The sequence below is a fragment of the Octopus bimaculoides genome, chromosome 1 (genome assembly GCF_001194135.2).
Source record: "Octopus bimaculoides isolate UCB-OBI-ISO-001 chromosome 1, ASM119413v2, whole genome shotgun sequence".
Classification (NCBI taxonomy): domain Eukaryota; kingdom Metazoa; phylum Mollusca; class Cephalopoda; order Octopoda; family Octopodidae; genus Octopus; species Octopus bimaculoides.
The window spans coordinates 99,169,216-99,179,374 of NC_068981.1; the positions used below are offsets into that span (position 1 = coordinate 99,169,216).

General features: G+C 37.4%; 1 long non-coding RNA gene across 1 annotated transcript in view; it reads right to left on the reverse strand.

Moving 5' to 3' along the window:
- LOC128249902 (uncharacterized) overlaps window positions 1–2,400 on the reverse strand; it is a 14,078-nt gene extending 11,678 nt beyond the window's left edge. The window contains exon 1 of the long non-coding RNA XR_008266052.1: window positions 2,306–2,400. This is a non-coding gene — a long non-coding RNA (uncharacterized LOC128249902). The remainder of the gene's footprint in view (window positions 1–2,305) is intronic.
- Between the last annotated feature and the right edge of the window lie 7,759 nt (window positions 2,401–10,159).

Sequence of the window (10,159 nt, forward strand, 5' to 3'; positions counted from 1 at the left end):
CCGTCGCTTATGACGACGAGGGTTCCAGTTGATCCGATCAACGGAACAGCCTGCTCGTGAAATTAACGTGCAAGTGGCTGAGCACTCCACAGACACGTGTACCCTTAACGTAGTTCTCGGGGATATTCAGCGTGACACAGTGTGACAAGGCTGACCCTTTGAATTACAAGCACAACAAAAACAGGAAGTAAGAATGAGAGAAAGTTGTGGTGAAAGAGTACAGCAGGGTTCGCCACCATCCCCTGCCGGAGCCTCGTGGAGCTTTAGGTGTTTTTGCTCAATAAACACTCACAACGCCCGGTCTGGGAACCGAAACCGCGATTCTATGACGGCGAGTCCGCTGCTCTAACCACTGGGTTATTGCGCCTCCGAACTTTAAAATATAGACGATATGAAAAAACAACCAGTGAGCGGAGAAATATCATAGTTTGGGTCATCACCCTAAAAATAACCTATTCTTTCCTATTTTTCACAGCTGCTTTTCAGTTGAATTATCGATGAGAAGATGTGAGTACTTGCGATTAAAGATGATTTAATATTACATCGATGTTCAAAACGGCAAGCTGGCAGACTCGTTAGTACGTTCTGAGTAAAGTCGACCCACCGGGGTCGGCTTTGCCTTTCGTCCTTTAGGAGTTGATAAAATAAGTACCAGTTGAACATTGTGGGTCGATGTAATCGACTTATATCCTCCCCCGAACTTGGTGGCCTTGTGCCAAAATTTGAAACCAATATTACATAGATGTTCCCTCATTGGCTTGTCTTTCATGTTGTTGCTGTTGATGATTTTGTTGTTTTGTTAACCTACAGTTAGCCCTGAACGAGGAGACTTATAATCCTAGGCTTTCTACTCATTATCAATCCATTATCTATATTAGCCAAACAAGTTCTTTGTTAAAATGAAATGGTGTGATTTGGAGATGTAGCTGTTATTTCTACAAGATCAAGCAGTTTATGTAGATACTTCAGTTTGAAATTACCAAATATCAATTTCAACTTTCATTTCTTAAAAGCCCGCCCTATATGTGTTTGTGTGTGTGTGTGTGTGTGTGTGTGTGTGTGTGTGTGTGTGTGTGTGTGTGTGTGTGTGTGTGTGTGTGTGTGTGTGTGTGTGTGTGTGTGTGTGTACGACGGGTTTTCGCACGGTTTCCGTCTACGAAATTCACTCACAATGTATTGGTCAGTTCAGAGTTATAGAGGAAGACACTTATAGAGGAAGACACTTATAGAGGAAGACACTTATAGAGGAAGGCACTTGTCGAAGGTGCCATGCAATAGAACTGAGCCCGAAATCACGAGGTTCAAGAGTGAGTTTCTTAGCCACACGGCCATGCCTGTTGCTGAAGAATTAAGCTGCAGAATCTAATTTAGCGATTCAATATCCTGAGTTCAAACTTCACTGTTGATGTTTTTGCTTTCATTGTTCTTCGATGTTTGATAAAAACGATTTTGTTGGTAATCACCATCTTTTGTCCATGCTAGTTTTAGCATAATGGTTTGCTCTACAACTGAACTCTATCATCACTACCACTACATAAATTGATTTACATTATTGATACACAGCCTATAATTTGTGATGGCGGGAGATACAGTTCATCAAATGGACCCCAATACTTGGTTTGTACTATTTTATCGAACCCCAGAAAGATCCAAAACAAAGTCGACGTAGGTAAAATTTAAACCGAAAACATAGAAACTCAGAAAGCATGTATTACTAGAAGAATTGTTACAGCGTCGGAAAAATTGTTGTTTGGTAGTTGTTCCGACTCTTTAGGTTCTGAGCTCGAATTCCACTCAGGTCACCTTTGCTTTTCATTCTCTTGTGGTCAGTAAAAAGTAAGTACCAGTCAAATACTGAAGCTGGTTTAATTGACTAACCGCACACCCAAAACATTATGGCCTTATCCCTATTTTAGAAGTTTATTTATCGACCCCGAAAAGATTAACGGCAAAGACGTCTTCGATGGGATTTAAATTCAGAACGCAAGCAACGGGAAGGAATACCGCAAAATATTCTATAGGATGTTCCTACAACTCTGCCATGTTGTTACCAGTACAAGCTGAAGAGAAAAGTCAAAACAGCATCAAAGTTTCATTGCTATAACTAGGTGATGAGGAAAGACAGAATCAATATTACTGCAATGAACTCCACTCATTTCTGAAACAAACAAACAAACAAACACTGAGTGCAGGATGGGTGGTCAAGAGAGAGTCCAAACGGTTCCGCTGATCTTGTGTATATAACAATGTTTAATGTAATAAATGAAAGAATATGAACAAAAGAAGAGAGGCTGAAAATACATACCATTATCCTAAATAAAACAATTTTTTTTTGTTTTACTTGACTTCAGATTCGTAAATGTTTCTCATAACACTTTCTATTTTTACAATATCATTTTCTATTGAAAATTTGCCAAGCACAAGAACCGTCATATCTTGTTTGTTGCGTCATGTCTTGTTTGTAGCGTCATATCATGTTTGTAGCGTCATATCATGTTTGTAGCGTCATATCTTGTTTTGTAGCTCTCCAAGTAATTGGCCGAGTTGCTGATACTTTCTTACTATATTTGTGAGGAAATGAAATACAATGTCAACCTCGATGGTACTTGAATATAGATTATGAAGGAACATAGCTACATACTACAAGGTATTTTGTGTCGCATGTTGTTGTTACCGTAATTCACAGGTCTTCAAATGGCACAAATATTCATTAATCGTCTACAGTAAGGTAAGCTTTCGGTACAGAAAACAATGATGTGTTGTTGTATAGCCCCAGGTAAGCACTGGTCAAGTATATTTATGAGCATAGATGTTCCAGCCGTGGCCACCCCATCTACATTATCTAAATATGTCTTTCTATTCTATGATGGTGCGACGTGATTTGAGCGTGATTTGGTTGCTATTTCTAACAGACCAAGCAACCATGTATAGGCCCCAGTGTTTGCTTTGCCTACTATGTGTTAAGCTATTGTTGTTGTTCATTAGCTACAGACCAGACTTGGACGAGCAGATCCATGATCAAAGTTATTCTATAACCATATCGTGTTTTTCTTTAGTACAAAGTTCCTCGGACTAAATTATCTATCGTGTTTCTAGCAGGTCGGATGATCATGTAGCAATTTTCTTGTTTGACCCGTGATGTGTTAAGAGTTTGTGGTTAGATATGTTGATGCACGAAGTCAATGTGGTGGGTGTATGTCTACGTCATATGTTATGTAAAAACAGCTTCTATTTCATTCTCAAGCTCTGTAAAGATGTATGAATGAACAAAAGAGGAAGGTGTTTGTGTGTGTGAAGAGGTACGAGGTAAAGTACGAAAGAAAGTATGCGTATGTGCGTATCATATCTATATCTATATATGTGTGTGAGTGTATGTGTGTGTATATGTATGTATGTATGTATGTATGTATGTATGTATGTATGTATGAATGTATGTATGTGTGTGTTATACATACGAGTGAGTAAGCAAACGACAGAAGGGCACTCAACACATTTATTGGGAGTTACATGTATAGATCAAATCAGTTTGATTCAGTATCCTTGGTACTCTGAGTTTCAAGTATGTGGCTAGTCTTTGGCCATTGGAGACTGAATGAGAGTTTGTGACCTTTTTCGACCAATCGCTGGCTAACGTCCAGTAATAAACATTGACTTTTTTCTATCGAACTCTCATTCAGACTCCAATGGCCGAAAACTAGCCACGTGCTTGAAACTCAGAGTATCAAAGATTCTGAATCAAACTGTTTTGATCTATATATATTATACATATGCATATATATATATATTATGATTGACCGTTGACTGAACACTATTCAATTTTTTTTCTCCGTGTTTTTCTCCTTGTCTCCGTATTCTTTCTGTTGAAGAGCGTAGCTCGAAACGTCAAAGACTTTCCGTATTCCCGAGCGTCATACTAATATATCCTTTTGTTATTTACACCACCTGTCCTCGTCTGTTGTTATTATTTGTATATTCTCCCATATATATATATATATATATATATAGAGAGAGAGAGAGAGAGAGACAGAGAGAGAGACAGAGAGACAGAGAGACACAGAGAGAGAGAGACAGAGACAGAGACAGACAGTCAGACAGACAGACAAGCAGACAGACAGAAAAACAGACAGACAGACTGACATAGATAGATAGATAGATAGATAGATAGATAGATAGATAGATAGATACACATACGTGTGAGTCTGTGTGTGTGTGCACATACATACACGCATATGTGTTTGTGCGTACGTGCGTGCACGCACACACTCACACACACACATATATACATACAGGTACATACAAATGTATATGTATGTGTGTGCAGTATGCTTTGATACGCCATCTTCCTATATAATATATGATAGTGTAATCTATCAGTGTTTTCATATGAAAGTTTATATTATATTTGGTAACGTAATACAATAACATGTTACTGATAGAAGACATGGTTAGCCGGCGGGATGAGTTGAGTTGTTAGTTGATGGCTACTGCGAATATCTGGCAGTTAGTTCATTGGTTGATGAGTGTTTTGAGAAGAGATATTGTGTGAAGTAATCGGAGAGATTGAGATAGGGTAAGAGAAGAGCAGATGGGAAGAAAATGAGAGGAATGGTTAGGGGGTGGGGGTAAGAGAAGGAGAGAGAGGGGGAGAAAGGAGGAGTGAAGGAATGAAGGTAGGAGAGAAAAAGAGAGGGGGGATAAAGAAAGAGAAAGACAAAGTGAAAGAGACAAAGAGAGAAAGAAAAAGTCAAAGAGAGAGAGAAAGTGGTTAAGAAAGAGAGAGAAAAAGAGAAAGGGAGAAAGAGAGAGAAAGATAAGATTGAGAAAGCGAGAAAGAGAGAGAGAGAGAGAGAGAGAGAGAGAGAGAGAGAGGCTGATAGACAGACAGACCGACCGATCGACAGACAGACCGACCGATAGACAGACAGATAAACCGATAGACAGAGAGACAGAAAGACAGACAGACAAATAGACAGGTAGAGAGACTGTTAAACAGACAGACCGATAAGAAATGTTCAAACGTTTTGTTAGGTTTAGGCTGGAAAACAATCAGAGAGAAGAGAGATTGGAGGTGTGTGGAAATTTGGTAGACTGTATTTTCAGAATGGATTTTAAAATTCTGTGTTGGTAACAGAAATTTTAGGGAAAGTATTGAAACGACAGGGGAAGAGACTTCATTGATGAAATCTGAATCAGTTGAATTTAAAGGCAAGGCCCACTCCTAACTCCATTGTCTATATTTTCTAAAAGTTCGGATTAATTAATGATATTGGAGCTGTCCATATTGTTTGTCGTTTTTAGAATTTAAATATCCATTAAGGGAGATTTTGACGTCTAATTGTAATGGTAATGTCACTGAATTGAAGTTTTCCAGTTCAACTGCAATGTCTTTATTTTCCAAAAATTTAGATTAATTGATGATATTGGAATTATCTACCTTACTTGTTTTTAGAATTTATATAGCCTGAGAGAGAGATTTTGTCTACTAATTGCAATGATAATGTCTATTGATAATTTTCCAACTCACTCTGCTACATATGGAGGCTTTGGTGTGACTTCGTGTCATCTATGGAATGCTAATCAAGACAGTGATGACAGATTCAAGCATGCATGTCATGTTTGTCATTTTTCATTTAATCCCTAAAATATAGGCTTCTCTCACATAGTTAAAAACCTATCAACGTTTCCACAGCTTTTTTCAAGGAAAAGGATTCAAGTCAATGGTCAGTTTTGCAGAGTCGATAGAGTATAGCTTGCAGTATATCTGTTCACCTTCTACTCGCTGAGTTCAAATACTACTGAAGGAGACCTTTTCTCAAAGCGGTGACCCAGTATAACCGTAGTCCAATGACTGAAACAAGTAAAGGATAGCAGATAAAAAAAAAAATAGCCCATAACCTGAGATTGGCTGGGATTGTTCTTGTTAAAGTTATTTGGGGAGAACTGGGAATTCATAATTATAATTTTCATATAATGTGGATCTAAGCGAAAGAGGTGGGAATTTTTGTATCGAGATGTACGTAAATACCTATGTCTGTGCGTGAGATGCTATTTTTGTATAGCTGGAATTTAATTAAATAAACAAAGTTACACAGGAATGTAGCTTTATAATGATTTCAAGATTATTTCCACGCTTACACACACAAACACACACACACACACTCTAACAAATCTGTGTATTTAAGCCTGTAAACCAATTATTTTTTCAAGAGTTAGACATTATCAAGAATTGGCCATACAGTATCTTATTTATATAGACAGAGTGCAATTAATATATATTTACAATATTTCTACCTTTTTCTATAACAACATTGACACTGTCGCTTATATAGATGGTGTACAATTAATATATATTTACAGTATTTCTATCTTTTCAATTACAATATTTTCTGTACTATTCATAAACACCATTTATGAAGCAATGTTTAAGTCGACCCTGGTTCACTATCGCGCATATCTTTTACTAAACGTTAAGAGTACAAAAATGAAAATAAAGCAGAAAAGAAAGTACAGATTAACTTAGTTTCCATCTAAATTATGAGTGGGGGAAGATACCTGTTGAGTATATTCCTTGCAGGTGTGAAATATTTGGGTATGTCGATAAAGTACAATCTTCTTTCCTTTTTTTTTTTTTTTTTTTTTTTTTTTTTTTTTTTTTTTTTTTTTCCTGTTATCAGTTGAGATGCTTCTAACGAGATCGGAGATTATGTAGTCAGTTCTTATATCCAATTGGAGCATCTCTGAAAAGGAATTGCCTTCATCTGTCGTACCCCGAACAAATGAATTTGGAGAAATGGCATTGTATTTCACAGAAACTGAATTCAACACCAGAAGATACTTGTCAGTTTTTATAGAACTATCGCTGTTTCGATGCAGCCTGTAACTGGTCGTTCAACCTGTTAGAAATAGCAGCGAATTTTTCTTTCTTTCTTTCTTTCTTTCTGATATTTTTTTTCAATTTATACCGCACCATTAAAAGATGGTGGAAGAACATTTAGTCTTCGACACTTTGGTTGAATATATACTTTTAATCACGGTTGTACTCGATCGGGACAAACGCGTTGCTAAATAACAAGAGAGATGCTTTGCTTTTATTACTATATTTATATAGTTAGACGAACTGATATATTTTGTTGTTGGGTCTCTTTGCTACGGATAGATGATGGAGGAAGAGAACATAGAAATAACGTTGACAATGGGGTGGGGGAAAGCTCAGTAACATCTCATTAGTAAGCTTGAAACTTTCAGTTTAATAAGGTAAATTTCAAAAACGTAGTTTCAGTAAATATTCAGAAATGAATGATACTAATTCGAGGCAGAGCAGCACCGTCCAGTATGGGCAGAAAAATGAGTTGAGGCTCCCTATCTTCAGCCTGATAGAAGAAATTATGATGATCTTTGATGATGATAGATTTTCAACACCGAGTTTTGTGACCCAAAAGTCTCTCTTTCCCTCCCTTCCTTTTTTCTCTCCCTCCTTCCCACTTTCTCTCTTCCTCACTCACACTCTTTCTTTCTCTCTCTCTCTCTCTCTCTCTCTCTCTCTCTCTCTCTTTCTCTTTCTCTCATTCACGGTGATATCGAAATCAGAACATCATGGATATTGATAACAGTAAAGGCCGTCGATACCTCAGAGTCACAGCTAAGGTATAGATGGTCTCTATGACGAGGTGCAAGAAAAGGTCGGAGTTGCTAAATCCGGATGCGGTACGACACTCGTTTGAAGAGAAGCGAGCCAGCCAGATTACTGGACTACGACAGGAATTTGCCTTTGCGGTAGAATGCAAAATTTCATAACCTGAACTTTGACATTGATCAAGGACTTGCAATGGCTTAGGTTTGGTCTCTGGATTTATCTGCAAAGGTAAATGTGAACTGACTGTCGATCTTACTTTTGAAGCAGGTGAGTTGGCTGCTGCACTTCTATACCGACAGTCGCTTTGTAAACCTATATAGGTTTGCTAGAAAGCAGCTCCCTTCATGGCCCTCTTCTTCTACCGTTTCTTTTGCTACTCAACACTCCGCAAATTCTCGAGTTTCTCGCACAGGTTACGCAGCAGATCCATAAGAGGTCTCCTCACCTTCAACCTCGTCGTCTCCTTGAACTTTCACTTCAAGCTTTTCATCTCCTAACTTCGCTGGTCGATTTTAATGGTCCCATTACGCATGATATAAGTAGTTGTCATTGCTTTCTTCTCTTCCAATGTTTCAGCTATTAAACTAATGATGAAAGCGATCATCATCTGGAAACGGCGATCGGCATCACTCATATCCATTACTTCCAAGATGGAGTCAACGTCTTTATTAAAATGGTTCTATTCCTAATTGTTATCTTGAAGCCATTTCACCTGTGGATGTTGCGTGTGGGCCCGGTGCTTGCGACAACTGGATGTTCTGGAAACTACAGGTTGACTCCGAGCCTGGCTTCTCATGTTCTCGTCAAAGTTGGTTCCTATGCACTGTAGCACTTGCACTGTCTCCACTTATTTCGTGTTGGTCTGGTGGAACATCAGGCCATGCGTGCTCTTGCTGCGAGTACATTCAATAGCCGTGAGTAATTTATTGTTGCTTTTTGTAAGAAGATAAGGTTTCTTTTTGAGATTATGTATCCTCTTTCAAACAATAGAAAATTCAAGAGAGTTACATGAAAACAATTTGTTACATTGTTAGATAAAAAGAAAAATTATGAAAATATTTCACCGCACACAACTGTTGAAAATTCTAGGGCTAATACAAACAACCGAAGTTACGATCACGGGACGCAACCAGGCATCGGGCCGAAAAACGGCGATATGGTGCAAATATGACAGAGTGATGGATGTCATGGTGCAGATATGACAGAATGACGGATGTCGAGAAACTAAATTCAATGAAAACATCCATAGTCTTGAAATTTGAAGCAAAACGGCAACAATAAAATAGGTCTTGGTCATGAAGGACACCGTTTTAATTTAGATTTCAATTTAGATTTCAAGCAGGTTGGAATGGGAAATTGTTTTGATTTGTAAATTGTTCTTTTGTTTTTGTTTTGTTTTTTTAGTATCACTGAATTGTCAAATGTTGCTTGTAATTTTATTCTAGGGCGAACTTCTAGATATTTATTTCGTTGATAGAAGAGACCGATACGTAAGCTTCTATTTCAACATATCAAAGACTGAGAATGTTATAAACGTGTTTGAATTTGTGAGTGCGCTTTTATGCATATGTATTCGTTTATATGTGAATAAATAGATAAGCGCGCACATATATACCTATATATGTGTATATATATATATACAAACACACACACACACACACACACACACACACACACACATATATATATATATAGTCCCGTTTGTTATTTGGAGATTGCTAGAATGCACATTATTTGCCTGAGCTGTTAGTGGTGCGTTGCTGAACCTTCAGACCTCTAAAAGTTATGAGCGAAAACGGAGGTGGTTCTAGTTAAGAAAGAAGCCATTAATCCCTGCCATTTTAAGATATTTATTAGAGAGCTGAAGATTATGTATTTTTTATATTGTTTTCGTTGAATTATTTTTGCATTTGTTGAACAGCATACTTAATTTTAAATTCAGCTGGCTTTGTGGTCAAATCAGTTGATTTTGTTTTTTCATTCTCGTATTTATTTTATTATTATTATTATTATTATTATTATTATTATTATTATTATTATTATTATTAGTAGTAGTAGTAGTAGTAGTAGTAGTAGTGGTGGTGGTGGTGGTGGTGTTGGTGTTGGTGTTGGTTGTAGTAGTAGTAGTAGTAGTAGTAGTAGTAGTATTTGTATATGTTGACAGGTATAATTATACAGTTAACTATTTCTATGATCAACTGGTTTTCCAGTCTGTGCCATAGACAGAAACTAATGGTACTTCAGAAAATGGAGAGATGAGGGAGTGACTGCTGAGGTAGATGGATGTAAGAAAAACCACAAAGGGTGAGAAAAGAGGTGAGAGGATTGAAGGAGATAATGGAATAAATAATGGAATAATGAACGAAGGTGGTATAGCGACGTGGAGAAGAAAAAGGAAAGAAAAGTGATAGGAATAATAGAGACGTGTGAGAGAAGGAGAACCGAGGAAAGGTGTGAAGAGAAATATAGAAGGTAAAAAAAGAACTATAAAATAAACAGAAAGTGATATATGTCGAGAGAGAGAGA